This window comes from Coregonus lavaretus (genome assembly GCF_964263955.1).
Source record: "Coregonus lavaretus genome assembly, contig: HAP1_SCAFFOLD_260, whole genome shotgun sequence".
NCBI lineage: Eukaryota > Metazoa > Chordata > Actinopteri > Salmoniformes > Salmonidae > Coregonus > Coregonus lavaretus.
In genome coordinates this window covers 498,898-518,835 of record NW_028159512.1, presented here as the reverse complement: position 1 = coordinate 518,835, position 19,938 = coordinate 498,898, and the positions used below count along the sequence as shown (strand labels likewise).

At 42.8% G+C, this 19,938-nt stretch overlaps 1 pseudogene across 1 annotated transcript in view; it reads right to left on the bottom strand.

Moving 5' to 3' along the window:
• The window catches only part of LOC311122779, a 148,013-nt pseudogene extending 128,598 nt beyond the window's left edge, over positions 1–19,415 (bottom strand). The window contains exon 1 of the transcript in view: positions 18,926–19,415. The product of the transcript in view is annotated as an uncharacterized misc_RNA (transcript). The remainder of the gene's footprint in view (positions 1–18,925) is intronic.
• Between the last annotated feature and the right edge of the window lie 523 nt (positions 19,416–19,938).

The window sequence follows — 19,938 nt, the reverse complement described above, 5'->3', positions numbered from 1 at the left end:
AACACGCCTGACTCTCCTCCACAAGTCATACAAGAAGAATGGTCTAATTCAAAAATAGATGGCCCAAGCAAGCGCAGGTTACACCTGAAGCATGAGGACTTGCAGCGAGTTATGAACTTCATCAACAACTATGCAGAGGATAATGCAATAGTATTACCAGGAAGCCACCCAGGACACAAACACTTTGGTGGAAAGCTGCTGCCATCTCATGTGACAAAAATAGCGGTGTGGCGTCTCTACAAGGAATCAATGACAACACTTGTAAAGTATGTAAAGCATAAACAAACCCTTTTTTATTATTGCATTTACCGGCAACATGATTGGCACTATTTTTATTGATCTTACATTATTTGTGTATTTTCCAGAGGTACGTGCAGTCGGGCTGTCTTCCTTCAAGACTCTGTGGTGACAATTGCTACCCCACGTCTCAAGCACTAAGCCCAGGACAGACCTGTGCTGGCAGTGCAAGAGGAACAACTATCAGGTCTTCAGATCTGCCAATCTGAAAAAACAAGTGCAGCATCTCCTGCTTGTTCAAAGTGAGCAGTCTGTCTACCAGAAGATGGTTGCTGACTACATGACCACCTGTCAAGACCTGTAGTTGTCTCTGAGGTGCCCTACTGACCCAGCAAGCAAAGACATCAGGATGCATTACAGCTTTAACAGGACAGGTTCCACTCAGAACAGGCCTCACCATGGTCGACCAAAGAAGTTGAGTGCACGTGCTCAGCGTCATATCCAGAGGATGTCTTTGGGAAATAGACATATGAGTGCTGCCAGCATTGCTGCAGAGGTTGAAGGGGTGGGGGGTCAGCCTGTCAGTGCTCAGACCATACGCCGCACACTGCATCAAATTGGTCTGCATGGCTGTCGTCCCAGAAGGAAGCCTCTTCTAAAGATGATGCACAAGAAAGCCCGCAAACAGTTTTCTGAAGACAAGCAGACTAAGGACATGGATTACTGGAACCATGTCCTGTGGTCTGATGAGACCAAGATAAACTTATTTGGTTCAGATGGTGTCAAGCGTGTGTGGCGGCAACTAGGTGAGGAGTACAAGCATGGTGGTGGGAGTGTCATGGTCTGGGGCTGCATGAGTGCTGCCGGCACTGGGGAGTTACAGTTCATTGAGGGAACCATGAATGCCAACATGTACTGTGACATACTGAAGCAGGGCATGATCCCTTCCCTTCGGAGACTGGTCCGCAGGGCAATATTCCAACATGATAACGACCCCAAACACACCTCCAAGACTACCACTGCCTTGCTAAAGAAGCTGAGGGTAAAGATGATGGACTGGCCAAGCATGTCTCCAGACCTAAACCCTATTGAGCATCTGTGGGGCATCCTCAAACGGAAGGTGGAAGAGTGCAAGGTCTCTAACATCCACCAGCTCCGTGATGTCGTCATGGAGGAGTGGAAGAGGACTCCAGTGGCAACCTGTGAAGCTCTGGCGAACTCCATGCCCAAGAGGGTTAAGGCAGTGCTGGAAAATGATGGTGGCCACACAAAATATTGACACTTTGGGCCCAATTTGGACATTTTCACTTAGGGGTGTACTCACTTTTGTTGCCAGCGGTTTAGACATTAATGGCTGTGTGCTGTGTTATTTTGAGGGGACAGCAAATGTACACTGTTATACAAGCTGTACACTCACTACTTTACATTGTAGCAAAGTGTCATTTCTTCAGTGAAAAGATATACTCAAATATTTACAAAAATGTAGATACTGTATATGTACACTGATTTATTTCAGCTTCAGAAGTTGACATACTTGTGGGAGGTGCTTCAGGAAGCATGGGGTGAAATCTCTTCAGATTACCTCAACAAATTGACAACTAGAATGCCAAAGGTCTGCAAGGCTGTAATTGCTGCAAATGGAGGATTCTTTGACAAAAGCAAAGTTTGAAGGACACAATTATTATTTCAATTAAAGATCATTATTTCTAACCTTGTCAATGACTACATTTCCTATGCATTTTGCTATATTTCCTATTCAAACTCATTTCATGTATGTTTTCATGGAAAACAAGGACATTTCTAAGTGACCCCAAACTTTTGAACGGTAGTGTCTGTATATATATATTTGCGAGGAAAAAATACATATGGGGGATTGGAAGTGATGCAGGCAATTACATTGATGGAAGTTACAATATATCTGCAATATTAAAGCTGATCTACCCCCCAAAAATAAAAAATAAAAAATAAAATAACAGAAACACAGCATGGTAGCAATACCACATGGCGACACAACATGGCAGCAGCACAACATGGTAGCAGCACAAAACATGGTACAAACATTATTGGGCACAGACAACCCCACGAAGGCAAGAAGGTAGAGGTAAAAATTCATCACGCAAAGCAGCCACAACTGTCAGTAAGAGTGTTCTTGATTGAGTCTTTGAATGAAGATATGGAGATAAAGCTGTCCAGTTTGAATGTTTTTTGAAGCTCAATCCAGTTGCTAGCTGCAGCAAACTGAAAAGAGGAGCGACCCAGGGATGTGTGTGCTTTGGGGAACTTTAACAGAATGTGACTGACAGAATGGGTGTTGTATGTGGAGGCTGAGGGCTGCAGTATGTGTCTCAGATAAGGGGGAGTGAGGCCTAAGAGGGTTTTCTAAATAAGCATCAACCAGTGGGTCTTGTGATGGGTATACAGATATGACCAGTTTACAGAGGAGTGTAGAGTGCAGTGATGTGTCCTATAAGGAGCATTGGTGGCAAATCTGATGGCCGAATGGTAAAGAACATCTAGCCACTCGAGAGCACCCTAACCTGCTTATCTATAAATTACGTGCCCGTAATCTAGCATTGGAAGGATGGTCATCTGAATCAGGGTTAGTTTGGCAGCTGGAGTGAAAGAGGAGTGATTACGACAGAGGAAACCAAGTCTAGATTTAACGTTAGCCTGCAGCTTTGATATGTGCTGAGAGAAGGATAGTGTACCATCTAGCCATACTCCCAAGTACTTGTATGAGTTGAATACCTCAAGCTCTAAACCCTCAGAGGTAGTAATCACACCGGTAGGGAGAGGGGCATTCTTCTTACCAAACCGCATTACCTTTGTTTTGGAGGTATTCAGAACAAGGTTAAGGGCAGAGAAAGCTTGTTGGACACTTAGAAAGCTTTGTAGTAGAGCATTTAACACAAAATCCGGGGAGGGGCCAGCTGAGTATAAGACTGTATCATCTTCATGTAAATGGATGAGAGAGCATCCTACTACCTGAGCTATGTTGTTGATGTAAATTGAGAAGAGCGTGGGGCCTAGGATCGAGCCTTGGGGTACTCTCTTGGTGACAGGCAGTGGCTGAGACAGCAGATGTTCTGACTTTATACACTCCACTCTTTGAGAGACGTAGTTAGCAAACCAGGCCAAAGACCCCTAAGAGACACCAATACTCCTTAGTTGGCCCACAAGAATGGAATTGTCTACCGTATCAATAGCAGCACAACATTGCTTAGAGGGCACTGGTGACATCATTAAGGACCTTTAAGGTTGCAGTGACACATCCATAACCTGAGTGGAAACCAGATTGCATACCAGAGAGAATATTTTAGACATCAAGAAAGCCAGTCAGTTGATTATTGACAAGTTTTTCCAACACTTTTGATAAACAGGGCAGAATATTATATTAATGAGTGTGGTGGAGTGCATCCGGGGAATGAGAAAACATAACTGTGGCTTGGGCATTGCCAACCCAAAATCCTATGTTGCCCACCCAATTGATTATGCCAGAATCATGTTAAACGGTTAAAATAGCAGTAAGAAAGCTTTGAAACAGACAGAAAATGTCTGGCTGCCCACCCAGACATATCATCCTGAAGCGGCCCTAGGAATCACACAATTTATTGTTTATTGTGAATTATGTTAATGGTTGGCTGAGAAAAAAACGGGGACATTGATATATACTTTCACTTTGATAACACTGTTTCATTCAACAACAATAAGAGCATTAGAGCAGAGAGGCATGTACACTAGTATTTGGTTTATGTCACGAGTGCTGAAGGTGGGTGTGGTGCAGGAATCAAGCGCAGGACGCAGAAACAAAGTCCAAAAGACTTTAGTGAAATATTCACGTAGTACACGAGCACAACAGGCCCGGAGGCGAAATAAAGGCACACACAGGCATCAAACAAAAGGCGCACTAACATGTGCGAAAACCTCTCCAAAACAACGGAGGGAAACACGTAGCACAGAACACCAAACAGAAGCGTAATCACACACAACATCTGACACACACAACGAGAACTAAATAGGACACTAATGAGCACTAACTAGAAACAGGTGTACAACATCAAGACAAAACCAAACGAACATGAAACATACAACGATGGCAGCTAGTACTCCGGGGGACGACGACCGCCGAAACCTGCCCGAGCAAGGAGGAGGAGCAGCCTCGGCAGATTCCGTGACAGTTTATCTAAGCAACAGGTCTGAGATTGCTTCCAGAGTATGTGATCAGAGTTGAACAGTTGGAAATCCCACTCATTGCTCACGGACAGCACCAGCGCTCAATGTCCTTTCCCCCATTCCGCTAAAAAACGCTCAGCACTCACAGGAAAAACAACTGCCGCTCCAAATTCACTCCATTCATAAAATATTAAAATATAAGATAATTTAACAAACACCCTATCTATTTTTGTGACTATGTACCATTTGGTTTTGAAGTAGGCTATTGTAAGAGAGAAGGGTGAATTTGTGGCCTGCAATTTGGGGCGTTATTGCATATGGGCATTCCTCAATCCGCAGGAACCCCTCTTTATACTTCTATTGGCCATTTTTAAACTAGGACTCCGCTACACAGGCAGGAGGCAGGGGCAGTCCAGTACAGTAGGTGGCGGTAATGCACCATAACATTGGATGCCAACCGCCGATAAACCCCACAGAAGAAGAGCTTGATATGTCAATGGTAGACAGTGTCCTTCGCCTTCGCCTGTCGAGCACTGTTTTCCCGCGGGAATGCCCACATGCAGGAACGGCGAATTGCGAGCCGCAATGACACTCTATTGTCGTAAGAAGTTTCAACATTACAACAACATGTCATAGGCTTTTAAACAAGGACCTAACTGATTAAATGCGGCTGCTGTGTTAAAAAACTAATAGCTTTTTCTCTAATCTATTGATGATCAGATACTTCAGTTGTAACAAAACATTTTTTTTTTGCATTGTTGGTTAAGGGCTTGTAAGTAAGCATTTCACTGTAAGGGCTACACCTGTTGTATTCGAAGCATGGGCTACCGAGTGACGCAGCGGTCTAAGGCACTGCATCTCAGTGCTTGAGGCGTCATTACAGACCCCCTGGTTCGATTCCAGGCTGTATCACAACCGGCCGTGATTGGGAGTCCCATAGGGCAGTGCACAATTGGCCAAGCGTCGTCCGGGTTTGGCCGATGTAGGCTGTCATTGTAAATAAGAATTTGTTCATAACTGACTTGCCTGGTAAAATAAAAATGTGCCAAATTTGATTTGATTTTAACTAGCTCAGTTGCGCTCACATTTTTTAGTTGATAAACAACTTTAGCAATGTTACAAACTTAGACTCCTCTTTTTTAACAATAGCCTATATAGAAATCAAAATGTCTCTGGGTAGGGTAGACGTAACATTGTAAACGTAAATCCAGGACACTTCAATTAGTATGATATGTTAAGTTTCTTATGGTATGTACAGTATTCATTTATGGATGTCCATCATCCATTTCGAATTATATGTTATGAATTACAATATTCGTACAATATGTTATGAATTACAATTCGTACAATATGTTATGAATTACAATTCGTACAATATGTTATGAATTACAATATGTTGTGGCTAACGTTAGCTAGGTGGCTAATTTTAGCTAGGCTAGGAGTTAGGGGTTAAGGTTAGTGATAATGAAACCAGAAACATGTCTGTGAACATCCCAGATGCTAGATGGCACTGTCAGGGGAAACCTCAAGACGGGCTATATTTATAACGTGTTAGAAGTGCTGCTGCTTAGAGTCTGAGGGGTATGATGATGTGAGACTGCTGTGCTGAATTTTTACATGGCTATTGAAAGTGACTGTACCTGAATCCCAAATGACACCCTATTACCTAGATAGTGCACTACTTTTGACCAGAGCCCTAGGGTTCCATTCGTGAGGCAAGTTGTATCTGCAGCATTGGAATCCTCTGGTGCCCACACTGTAATGGAAAACTGTAATTTATACGGTAATTTGGATATTAACAGTAAAATACTCTGACATTTTTTATTGCAGCATACTGTAAGTTATGGCGCATTGTGGGAAAATATTGTGGGCAGGGAAAGAATTGTTGTGTTTTGTGGCATTTTTCAAATGTGAAAAAGGGGGCCCTGGGGAAGAAAGGTTGGGAACCCCTACTCTACAAGTGCAAGTGATATATAACACCAAATATTCATTGATATGCTGTAATGTGTAAACACATTATCTAACAGCCACCCTGCTTGCACCAATCTCTTGTAATTACAGTAAAATACTGTGAAATACAAACCCCCTCCCCTCAATGAATTTCATTCATTCAGATTATGGTGGCATTTACTTTTGTACAGTATAATACAATAAATGTACTTGCTTTGATACCATAACTAGATTATATTACAGTAGATTACAGTAGTATGAAATACAGAGATTTACTTTCAGTGCCTTGCAAAAGTATTCATCCCCCTTGGCGTTTTTCCTATTTTACAACCTGTAATTTAAATGAATTTTTATTTGGATTTCATGTAATGGACATACACAAAATAGTCAAAATTGGTGAAGTGAAATGAAAAAAAAGATGTTGATTCAAAGAATTCTAAAAAATTAATAACGGAAAAGTGGTGCGTGCATATATATTCACCCCCTTTGCTATGAAGCCCCTAAATAACATCAGGTGAAACCAATTACCTTCTGAAGTCACATAATAAGTTAAATAAAGTCCACCTGTGTGCAATCTAAGTGTCACATGATCTCAGTATGTATATACACCTGTTCTGAAAGGCCCCAGTGTCTGCAACTCCACCAAGCAAGGGGCACCACCAAGCAAGCCGCACCATTAAAACCAAGTGGCTCTCCAAACAGGTCAGGGACAAAGTTGTGGAGATGTACAGATCAGGGTTGGGTTATAAAAAAATATCAGAAACTTTGAACATCCCACGGTACACCATTAAATCCATTATAAAAAAATGGAAAGAATATGGCACCACAACAAACCTGCCAAGAGAGGGCCGCCCACCAAAACTCACGGACCAAGCAAGGAGGGCATTAATCATAGAGGCAACAAAGAGACCAACGATAACCCTGAAGGAGCTGCAAAGCTCCACAGCGGAGATTGGAGTACATGTCCATAGGACCACTATAAGCCGTACACTCCAAAGAGCTGGGCTTTACGGAAGAGTGGCCAGAAAAAAGCAGTTGCTTCAAGAAAGAAATAAGCAAACACATTTTATGGTTGCCAAAAGGCATGTGGGAGACTCCCCAAACATATGGAAGAAGGTACTCTGATCAGATGAGACTAAAATCGAGGTTTTGTCCATCAAGGAAAACACTATGTCTGGCGCAAACCCAACACTTCTCATCACCCCGAGAACACCATCCCCACAGTGAAGCATGGTGGTGGCAGATTCATGCTGTGGGGATGGTTTTCATCGGCAGGGACTGGGAATCTGGTCAGAATTGAAGGAATGATGGATGGCGCTAAAGACAGGGAAATTCTTGAGGGAAACCTGTTTAAGCCTTCCAGAGATTTGAGACTGGGATGGAGGTTCACATTCCAGCAGGACAATGACCCTAAGCATACTGCTAAAGTAACACTCGAGTGGTTTAAGGGGAAACATTAAAATGTCTTGGAATGGCCTAGTCAAATCCCAGACCTCAATCTAATTGAGAATCTGGTGTATTTATTTTTTATTTTTCATTCACCTTTATTTAACCAGGTAAACCAGTTGAGAACAAGTTCTCATTTACAACTGTGTCACATACGTTGATGAATGGGTCAGACCAAGGTGCAGTGTGATATGCAAACATGTTTATTTGACTTATAAACACAACGACAAAACAAGAAACGAAACGTGAAGTCCAAGGTACACAAACAACATACCTCACACAAAACAAGATCCCACAACCCACTAGTGCCAATAGGCTGCCTAAGTATGGTCCCCAATCAGAGACAACGAGCGACAGCTGCCTCTGATTGGGAACCACACCGGCCAACATAGAAATAGACATACTAGATTCTACAACAAGAACTAACACAACAAAGAATACACACAGCCTGAATCAACATATAAGCGTCCCCTGAGTCAGGGCGTGGAACAGGCCGGGCCGGGCTGGCGACGCGCACCACTGGCTTGGTGCGAAGAACAGGAACAGGCCGGGCCGGGCTGGCGACGCGCACCACTGGCTTGGTGCGAAGAACAGGAACAGGCCGGACCGGGCTGGCGACGCGCACCACTGGCTTGGTGCGAAGAACAGGAACAGGCCGGACCGGGCTGGTGACGCGCACCACTGGCCAGGTGCGAGGGACAGGAACAGGCCGGACCGGGTTGGCGACGCGCACCACTGGCTTGGTGCGAGGGGCAGGAACAGGCCGGGCCGGTGACGCGCACCACTAGCTCGGTGCGAGGGGCAGGAACAGGCCGGGGCGGGCTGATGACGCGCACCACTATCTTGGTGCGAGGGGCAGGAACAGGCCGGACCGGGCTGGCGACACGCACCACTAGCTTGGTGCGAGGGGCAGGAACAGGCCGGACCGGGCTGGCGACGCGCACCACTGGCTTGGTGCGAGGGACAGGAACAGGCCGGACCGGGCTGGCGACGCGCACCACTTGCTTGGTGAGGGGAGCAGGAACGGGCCGGACCGGACTAGCGACATGCACCACTTTCTTGGTGCGAGGAGCGGGACTGGGTTCCTTTATTAACCCCCGCTCCTTCTGCTGCCTAACCAGCTCCTCTCGCCGTGCCTCTACACTTTTCTTCTCCCTTTTAGCCTCCTGTAGCCTCGTCATCCACCCCGTGTGCCCCCCCCAAACATTTTTATTGGGGTTGCCTCTCGGGTCTCCGTCGTTGGCACGGTTGGCGCCGTTTCACCTCTCCTGCCTGGGCATCTACAGTGGGGAAAAACAGTATTTAGTCAGCCACCAATTGTGCAAGTTCTCCCACTTAAAAAGATGAGAGAGTCCTGTAATTTTCATCATAGGTACAGGTGTATACAGTTGAAGTCGGAAGTTTACATACACCTTAGCCAAATACATTTAAACTCAGTTTTTCACAATTCCTGACATTTAATCCTAGTAAAAAATCCCTGTCTTAGGTCAGTTAGGATCACCACTTTATTTTAAGAATGTGAAATGTCAGAATAATAGTAGAAAGAATGATTTATTTCAGATTTTATTTATTTCATCACATTCCCAGTGGGTCAGAAGTTTACATACACTCATTTAGTATTTGGTAGCATTGCCTTTCAGTTGTTTAACTTGGCTCAAACGTTTCTGGTAGCCTTCCACAAGCTTCCCACAATAAGTTGGGTGAATTTTGGCCCATTCCTCCTGACAGAGCTGGTGTAACTGAGTCAGGTTTGTAGGCCTCCTTGGTCGCACACGCTTTTTCAGTTCTGCCCACACATTTTCTATAGGATTGAGGTCAGGGCTTTGTGATGGCCACTCCAATACCTTGACTTTGTTCTCCTTAAGCCATTTTGCCACAACTTTGGAAGTATGGTTGGGGTCATTGTCCATTTGGAAGACCCATTTGCGACCAAGCTTTAACTTCCTAACTGATGTCTTGAGATGTTGCTTCAATATATCCACATAATTTTCCTTCCTCATGATGCCATTTTTTTGTGAAGTGCACCAGTCCCTCCTGCAGCAAAGCACTCACACAGCATGATGCTGCCACCCCCGTGCTTCACGGTTGGGATGGTGTTCTTCGGCTTGCAATTTACCCCCTTTTTCCTCCAAACATAACGATGGTCATTATGGTCAAACAGTTCTATTTTTGTTTCATCAAACCAGAGGACATTTCTCCAAAAAGTATGATCTTTGTCCCCATGTGCAGTTGCAAACCATAGTCTGGCTTTTCTATGGTTGTTTTGGAGCAGTGGCTTCTTCCTTGCTGAGCGGCCTTTCAGGTTATGTCGATATAGGACTAGTTTTACTGTTGATATAGATACTTTTGTACATGTTTCCTCCAGCATCTTCACAGGGTCCTTTGCTGTTGTTCTGGGATTGATTTGCACTTTTTGAACCAAAGTACGTTCATCTCTGGGAGACAGAATGCATCTCCTTCCTGAGCTGTATGACAGCTGTGTGGTCCCATGGTGTTTATACTTGTGTACAATTGTTTGTACAGATGAACGTGGTACCTTCAGGCATTTGGAAATTGCTCCCAAGGATGAACCAGACTTGTGGAGGTCTACCATTTTGTTTCTGAGGTCATGGCTGATTTCTTTTGATTTTCCCATGATGTCAAACAAAGAGGCACTGAGTTTGAAGGTATGCCTTGAAATACATTACAGTTACACCTCCAATTGACTCAAATGATGTCAATTAGCCTATCAGAAGCTTCTAAAGCCATGATAACATAATAATAATAATATGCCATTTAGCAGACCCTTTTATCCAAAGCGACTTACAGTCATGCGTGCATACATTTTTGTGTATGGGTGGTCCCGGGGATCGAACCCACTACCTTGGCGTTACAAGCGCCGTGCTCTACCAGCTGAGCTACAGAATTTTCCAAGCTGTTTAAAGGCACAGTCAACTTAGTGTATGGAAACTTCTGACCCACTGGAATTGTGATACAGTGAATTATAAGTGAAATAATCTGTCTGTAAACAATTGTTGGAAAATGTACTTGTGTCATGCACATAGAAGATGTCCTAACCGACTTGCCAAAACTATAGTTTGTTAACAAGAAATTTGTGGAGTGGTTGAAAAACAAGTTTTAATGACTCCAACCTAAGTGTATGTAATCTTCCGACTTCAACTGTATATACTGAGATCATGTGACACTTAGATTGCACACAGGTGGACTTTATTTAACAAATTATGTGACTTCTGAAGGTAATTGGTTGCATCAGATCTTATTTAGGGGCTTCATAGCAAAGGGGGTGAATACATATGCACGCACAACTTTTCCGTTATTTATTTTGTTGAATTTTTTGAAACAAGTAATTTTTTTCATTTCCCTTCACCAATTTTGACTATTTTGTGTATGTCCATTACATGAAATCCTAATGTAATGGATTTACATGGGGCGCCATGCCCACACGAGTGCAATTGTTTTCCTTGTCCCTGCCGGAGACACTGGCAATGAGGGAGTATATCGACGAGGCACTCGTCAAGGGTCTCATCTGCCCCCTCTACCTCACCGCGGGCGCGGGCTTCTTCTTCGTGGGCAAAAAGGACGGTGGGCAGCGGCCGTGCATTGATTACCAGGCGCTCAATGACATCACGGTTAAGAACCGCTACCCACTCCCCCTGACGGCATTCGAGTCATTGCAGGGAGCCCGGGTCTTCACCAAGCTGGACTTACGAAATGTTGCCAATGCGCCTGCGGTGTACATTTACTAGTTAGCTAGCACTGTAGTGGCATCTAATATAGGATACTTGTATCAGCTGTTATAGATTAATTTCATGACGATGAGCTCCTACATGTGCTCCAGTATTAAAGTTGCCCTCCAGTGGCCGCCACATCTGGAACTCCAAGACGGACAGATAGACACACACACACACATACACACACAGTGTGAGAGCTGGGTAAAATAGAATAACGCAAAAACAAATGTTGCTATTCATAGGTTGCACCTCCGTCACTGGGTTACATCATGCCATTGTTATGAACGTTCTCAAGCCGCCCACTGGCGCCTTAGTGGTGTGATAAATGGAAGCTAATGGCTGTTTAGTCTAAATAACACTATAGTGGCCTGGAAATATGATGGCATTGCTAAAGTAGACAAATGTTTAGTAGGAAACAACTTTGCCATCATTATCATGTCGTCAAATGGATGGCAACGTTGTCATTAGCTAACAAAGTTATTCAAAAATAGCTATCAATGCTAATGTTAGCTAGCTAGCTAAAATCGGTGGTCTCCCCTAAATCTTAGCTATCTAGCTAGCTAACGTTATACTGCACCTAAAGTCAATCTGATGACATCAAAATGATGAAAATATGTTTTCCTACTAATTATTTGCCTCATTTTGCAATGTCATTGTATTTCCAAGCCACTCTAATGCACTTTTTATGAAATCATGTGTTCATTGACAATGCATTGAATAGAATACTCGATCAGTCGAACATGCTTCTCAGATAGGGGCTTGCTTGTTCCTGAGAATAGCCATTGCTAACTACCATAGTGACCCCTCAGTCGCTAATTTCAGCGCATTATTCATATATTTTGCTTGCTAGTTGTTGGCTGTGCTAGAAATGAAATAATAATTTTGTTTCAGTGCACCTTCCAAATGTGAAATTACAAGACAAAAAGGACACTTAGCTAGCTAAGCTGTTCCTCTATGTCGTCTTTCTTGTTTGTGAAGGTAAGGTAGCTAGCTGGCTAATGTCATTCCCAGAGACTTCCACACAAATGCGCACTCCATTGGGGACTTGAATATGAAGTAAACACCTGACTGTGTTATGAGTCACCACATATCCCACTTGGATGCGTTTAAGATTAATTTGTATCCATAAAGCTTCCCATGTCAGCCTAGATCAAGAAGGAGTAATGCTATGTCAAGGAGGTCCAATTGTTTTTTCCGTCTGTAGAGCCTTAGAGAACTCAGAATTCTCTGCAATGTATGTAAAGTATTGACAACACCATCTATATTGCTCAATGACACTAATATTTTCCAATGCCTCAAAAATAAAAGTTGATCAACTCAAGCAAACCGGCCATAATGTCAACCTGTGCATGAGAGGAAGCCAAGCTTGCCGAGTAGCCTATGCTAATGTTTCGGCATAATAAAGCTATTTCTCATAATAACTTGCAACCAGATTATTTCATAATAACAACATCTTTCTCATTATAACGTTAAATAGCTCAGCATCCTTAAGCTATTGGGTGTCAGTCAGAGTTATTTAACAGTATATTTAGTGAATGGGCAAGCTAAGGATGTTGATGTAAGTCATAATATTAGGAAAAGTGTATTTGATGGTTTTCATTTCTGCAGCTAGCTTGGCTGGCTAGCTGTTTCGGTAGCTACTGGCTGGCTAGCTAGCTGAGACCAAAGAGATGAGAGAACAATTTTCTGACTGAAGCACATATCTTCTGACAGTTACACAACTAGATACTAACTAGATATTTAACCCTGTTTAAAATGGACAATGTTGAGGTGGTAGAACTGACAATGACATTAATCATAGTGGTCATATAACCTATTCCATTCTACATGTAAACATGCTTGGCTCATGGCAGGTAGCCTAGAGGTTGGAGCGCTGGGCCAGTAACTGAAAGGTCGCTGGTTTGAATACCAAAGCTGAAAAATTTGTCAATGTGTCCATGACCAAGGCAGATAACAACACATTTCACTGCATTTATCAGTTATATGTTATTTAATCTTTTTGGTATTTCCATATACAGTACCAGTCAAATGTTTGGACACACCTGCTCATTCCAGGGTTTTTCTTTATTTTTACTGTTTTTTACATTGTAAAATAATAGTGAAGATGCCAAACTATGAAATAACACATATGGAATCATGTGGTAACCAAAAAAGTGTTAAACAAATCAAAATATATTATAGATTTGAGATTCTTCAAATAGCCACCCTTTGCCTTGATGACAACTTTGCACACTCTTGGCATTCTCTCAACCAGCTTCATGAGGTAGTCACCTGGAATGCATTTCAATTAACAGTTGCGCCTTCTTAAAAGCTAATTTGTGGGATTTCTTTCCTTCTTAATGTGTTTGAGCCAATCAGTTGATAGCCCTATTTGGTAAAATACCAAGTCCATATTATGGCAAGAACAGCTCAAATAAGCAAAGACAGTCCATCATTACTTTAAGGTCAGTCAATACGGAATATGTCAAGAACATTTTTACATTTTAGTCATTTAGCAGACGCTCTTATCCAGAGCAATTAGGGTTAAGTACCTTGCTCAAGGGCACATCGACAGATTTTTCACCTAATCGGCTCGGGGATTAGAACCAGCGACCTTTCGGTTACTGGCACAACACTCTTTTTTTTTTTTTTTTTATATACTTTGTTTATTGAATTTTCAGTACCAGCATTTAGTAAATAATTGCACTTGAAAGTTATTTGGTATGAATATGGAACAACAATTTGAAGACAACGATACAGCAAAACATGGAGAGACAGACATGAAAGAAAAAATAGACATTAAGTACATAAATAAGATAAAACACAAAAAAAAAAAATATAATAATAATAATAATAATAAAAATAAAAATAAAAATGAAAGGAAGAATATCTGTTTTGATCCAGTTGTTATAGGTCAGCTAGCACAGTTATTACCGTCCTTAACATCCGAGATGTCGTATATGCACATACCAGGCTTCTTACATCACCAATATATAAATATACATCACTCTGGAACTGCAGGGAAATGTATTCTTTTAACATAAGAAAAGAAGGGAGCCCACTTTGCATAAAATTTGTCTACAGACCCATTGAGTGTCTGTTTTATTTTCTCCAACTTTATGCAATTCAAAATAGATTTAATCCAAAGAGCATGAGAAGGGGCTGCAGAGGATTTCCATCTAAGTAAAATTAATCGTCTCGCTAACAACGTGACAAAGGCAATTACATCCTTATTCATTTTGGTCAATTGTATTGTGGGTAAGGAAACTCCAAATAATGCAATGAGAGGGTCTGGCTCGATCTGTGTGCCGCTTAATTCTGAGAGTGTGTTAAAGATGTCTTTCCAGAAACCAACAAGAGATGGGCAGCACCAAAACATGTGCACATGATTAGCAGGGGACTGGTTACATCGAACACAATTAGGGTTCACATCCTTGTAAATTTTTGATAGTCTTGCTTTGGTCCAGTGGGCACTATGAATGAGTTTGCATTGGATGAGGCCGTGTCGAGCGCAAATAGAAGAGCTATGTACCCTTTTGAGTGCCCCTTCCCATAGTTCATCAGATATTTCCTCACCCAGTTCCTCCTCCCAAGAGGATTTGATATTGTTTAATGAGATGGCTTGTAGTGAGCAAATTTGACTATAGATTATTGACAATGTGCCTTTCTGATTAGGAAGTGGGGTGAGAAATGTGTCGAACTGTGTTCCACTAGAAAGGTTGGGGAATCCTGGATCTATGCTGCGGATGTAACTCCGGACTTGTAAGAACCTAAAAAAATGATGTCTGGGGAGACCAAATTTAGCTGATAGTTGTTGAAACGTACTAAATGTATTGTTAGTATACAGATCTCTGAATCTTTTAATACCGAGATTAGACCATGTTGAGAAAGCACCATCAATCATAGATGGGGGAAAAGCTGGGTTTGAGGCTACCGGAGCCAAGGAAGAGGTTGTTTGAAACCCAAAGTGGCGCCTAAATTGATTCCAGATCTTCAATGTTGTTTTGACACATGTATTATTGGTGAAGGAGGAGTAAGGGCCTGTAATAGAGGAGTGAGCGAGGGAAGACAGTGATGCCGGTGTAGACGAGGCAGCCTCCATCTCCAGCCAAGTTGGGGGTGGGAATATTACTCTGCTCTGCAACCAGTACTGAATGATCCTAAGGTTAGCGGCCCAATAATAGAATCTGAAATCTGGTAGAGCTAGACCGCCGTCTGGTTTGGGCCTCTGCAAGAGCTGTTTTCGCATCCTAGGAGGCTTTTTGTCCCATATAAAGGGTAGAATTAGGCCGTCGATCTTTTTGAAAAATGTATTGGGTAGAAATATTGGAAGGCACTGATAGAGGTATAAGAATTTAGGGAGAGTATTCATTTTAATAGAGTTAATTCTAGCAACTAAGGAGAGGTGTAGCAAAGACCACCGTTCCAAATCGTCCTTAGTACGGGTTAAGAGAGGAGCAAAGTTGGCTTGAAAAAGGTTTTCAAACCTAATTGTGACATGTACCCCGAGATAAATAAAACTACTGTGAGCTATTTTAAATGGCAAGTTATGTAAAGGGGATTTTTTTGCAGCCATGTTGAGTGGCATCAATTCACTTTTACTGAGATTTAGTTTATACCCTGATATGTGACCGAAGGATGCGAAAGTGGCAAGGGCAGCAGGGACAGAGACAGAAAGATTGGATGTGTATATTAATAAATCATCTGCATATAAAGACAGTTTGTGTTCGTGCCCGTATCTGACTATGCCTTTGATGAGGGGGTTGGAGCGAAGTGCTATTGCAAGTGGCTCTATGGCGATGGCAAACAGTAAGGGACTTAAAGGGCAACCCTGACGTGTCGATCTTTGCAAAGGGAAGCGATCTGATTGAGTGTTATTAGTCCTGACAGAGGCTTGGGGGGATGAGTACAGAAGTTTTATCCAGGTCATGAATTTGGAGCCAAAGCCAAATTTATTTAGAGTGTAAAAAAGGTATTTCCATTCCACCCGATCAAACGCTTTCTCCGCGTCCAGGGATATAATGGCTTCAGAGGTATTGTCGACAGAAGGATTGTATATAATATTAAATAATCTTCGGAGATTGAAGAATGAGTGTCTATTTTTTATAAATCCTGTTTGATCCGGAGAGATAATTGATGGGAGGACTGTTTCTAGCCGCGTTGCCAGAATTTTGGCTAGAATTTTATAGTCCACATTTAGCAGGCTAATTGGACGGTATGATGCACAGTCAAGAGGGTCTTTGTTTTTTTTAAGAATAACACAAATGGTTGCTTGAGTGAGAGTATGTGGGAGAGCACCATTTACAAATGCATCATTGTACATTTCAATTAGAATAGGGGCTATTTTGGTGATACACTTTTTATAAAACTCTGTCGGGTAGCCATCAGGTCCTGGGCTTCTCCCAGATTGAAGGGATTTGACAGCGTTAGACAGTTCTTCAACAGTGATCGGCTGCTCTAATTTTTTTACCAAGTCCCGGCCGACCGAAGGCACAGATAGTGAGTGGAAGAAATTATCCAATTCCAGTGTATCCGCTTTACTTTCAGAGGTATATAGAGACTGGTAAAATCTCTTGAACTCCTCATTGATCCCCCCAGGATCTAATGATATCCCAGATGATGTACGAATTTTTGTAATCTGAGATGATGATGATTGTTGACGTAACTTGTGAGCTAATAATTTACTGGCTTTCTCTCCTTGTTCATAGTAAGTGCTCCTAGACTTGACAAGCATTTCAGTAACCTGGTCTGTTAATAGTGTGTCAAATTCTGCTTGCAGAGTTAAACGTTCCTTATAAATATCCGGGGATGGTGAAACGGCATAAATGTCATCAAATTGGGCAATACAGCGTGTTAGCATAGATAACCTATTCCTTTTCAATTTGTTCTCATGTGCGGTGTAGGAGATAATTTCACCTCTGATATAAGCTTTCAAAGTTTCCCAGAGAGTAGACGCAGAGATGTTTGGGGTTCTATTTGTAATCATGAAAAAGTCGATTTGACTCAAAACAAAATTGACAAAGTGTTCATTACTGAGCAGTTGAGTTTTTAGTCGCCAAGGCGGTCGCTGATTGTCAACATTTTGAAAAGCTACTTCCATAGTAACAGGGGCGTGGTCAGATACAACAATTGGGTTATATGAACATGAAGTTATGGAGTGGAGGAGCCGGTCATCAACAAGGAAGTAGTCTATGCGCGTAAAAGTGTGGTGAACCGATGAGAAAAAATAGTATGCTTTCCCAGCTGGATTAACCATTCTCCAAGGATCTGAGACTGCGAATTCAGACATAAAGGTTCGAACAACTCTAGCTGAGGTTGATAGGGTGGTAGGTTTAGTGGAGGATCGATCCAATTGTGGGTCTAACCAACAGTTAAAGTCACCTCCTAAAATCAACATATGGGTGGACATATCTGGGAGTGTAGAGAAAACCGATTTGAAAAAATCACCATTGTCCCAATTAGGAGCATAGATATTAACAAGAAGAACCTTTGTATTGAGCAGCCTACCACTGACAATTATATATCTACCATGGGGATCTGCGATCACCTTAGAACATGTAAAAGGTACCGATCTGTGAAGTAAAATAGCCACCCCTCTCGCCTTACTCTGAAATGAGGAATGGAACACCTGACCCACCCATCTGCACCTAAGACTTGAGTGTTGTGATACCTTCAGATGAGTTTCTTGGAGAAAGATGATGTGAGCTTTCAAATGATGAAGATGGTGTAGCACCTTACTACGTTTAACTGGGTTATTTATGCCCCTGCAGTTCCAAGTAAGAAAATTAAAGCCATTCCCTCCAGCAGTATGGGCTACACTAGGCTGAGTCATATCTTAAGAGAGAGAGAGGATGTGTAAAGGACAAGGTACAATGTAAACTGAAGATCTTAGTTGAACCTAAAAACGCAAATGTAAAAAACAAAGACAAACGAAGAGGCACAAAAAACATATACAAACTATATACAAATAGAGAGTGAACAAACCCTTCCCTCACACCCGCCCTTGCCGAAGCATCTCCCCAAATGAGATGCAAGCAAAACCCTAAATACGAAGAAAGTTTAGAGCTAAGCATGATAACTCTTACTCTGTGCTACCTAAGATTAGTGACCATTTAACTAGAGTAAGCCAAACATGAATAGAATGGTCCCCAATAGAGTCTAAGGAAAACTATCCTCGATTAAGAGAGGTTTAACCTCGACGCAGATGGTAAATGATCAGACTGAAACAGCCATGCAGACCCCCAGATATTGGCATTAGAGGCGGCAAACCTGGGCTGGAAATAAAGAGATAAAGAAGAGAATGACATTCATATGTCGATGAACCCAGCAGAGATGGCTTCGTTAGTCACCCATTCGGCCTGCTAACTAGCCTGCTAGGAAGTCCAGCTAGCCAACCATTTGTTACAAACCATGCGGTACAACAGCCGCTTTCACGTTCTTGTTGATGAAATCTGCCGCTATAGCCGGGTCCTCGAATCTGTGCATGGAGCCGTCCGGTAAAGTCAGTCTCAAAACCGCAGGGTAGATGAGGCCGAACTTCACGCCCGGGCAGGTGTGTAGTTGGCGTTTCACAGCTCCAAAGCTAGCCCGCCTCTTAGCCACAGCTGTTGTGTAGTCCGCAAATATCGAGACTCTTTTACCCTTATGTAGAAGAGGGGATGCTTCTCCCGATCTTCTCAGTATGTCGTTGCGGACGTGAAAGAAATGCACCCTGATGACAAATGGTCGTGGGGGTTCTCCATCCCTGGGTCGGCTACGCAGAGTGCGGTGAGCCCGGTCTAGCAGTGGCTTCTCCTCTAGCCCGAGCAGCTCCTGAAGTAGCTGGGCCATGTACTCAGTGGGTCTTGGGCCCTCCACTCCCTCCGGTATTCCCAGTAGATGAATGTTGTTCCTCCGCATTCTACTTTCCATATCTTCGCATCTATTATCGAGGAATGCCACCCTAGTTGTCAATGAGCCGACGTTAGCCTCTAGCTCGCTAATGCGAGTGCTGTGGTCTGTAGCCCCTCGCTCCAAATCCGATAAAGTCACCCCATGTGCGTCGAGCTTATTCTGTATACTCTCGATAGATTTTTTAAACTAGTCTTTGATCGTTGATATCTCTGACCTGAGGTTGGTAGAGAGACAGTCAATTTTTCCGAAAATGTCGGCTTTGAGGGTGCCTATCACGGATTGTAGCATCTCCACAGTCAGTGTTTCCGTGGGGCCGGCATTGGTAGCGTTCGGTGGCGGGGGTGAGTCGGGAGAAGTTGCAGGCTTGTTGCGGCCTGCTCTTGCAGACTCTGTTTTTGGTCGGGTTGATGTCATTACGAATTTAAATTTATTATACTTGAACTGAGTTGTTTATGGGTCTCTTCAGACGCCTGGGCAAACAGAAATGTATGCAGTTTTGCAAAGTTAAATATATAAATTTGGTCACTAA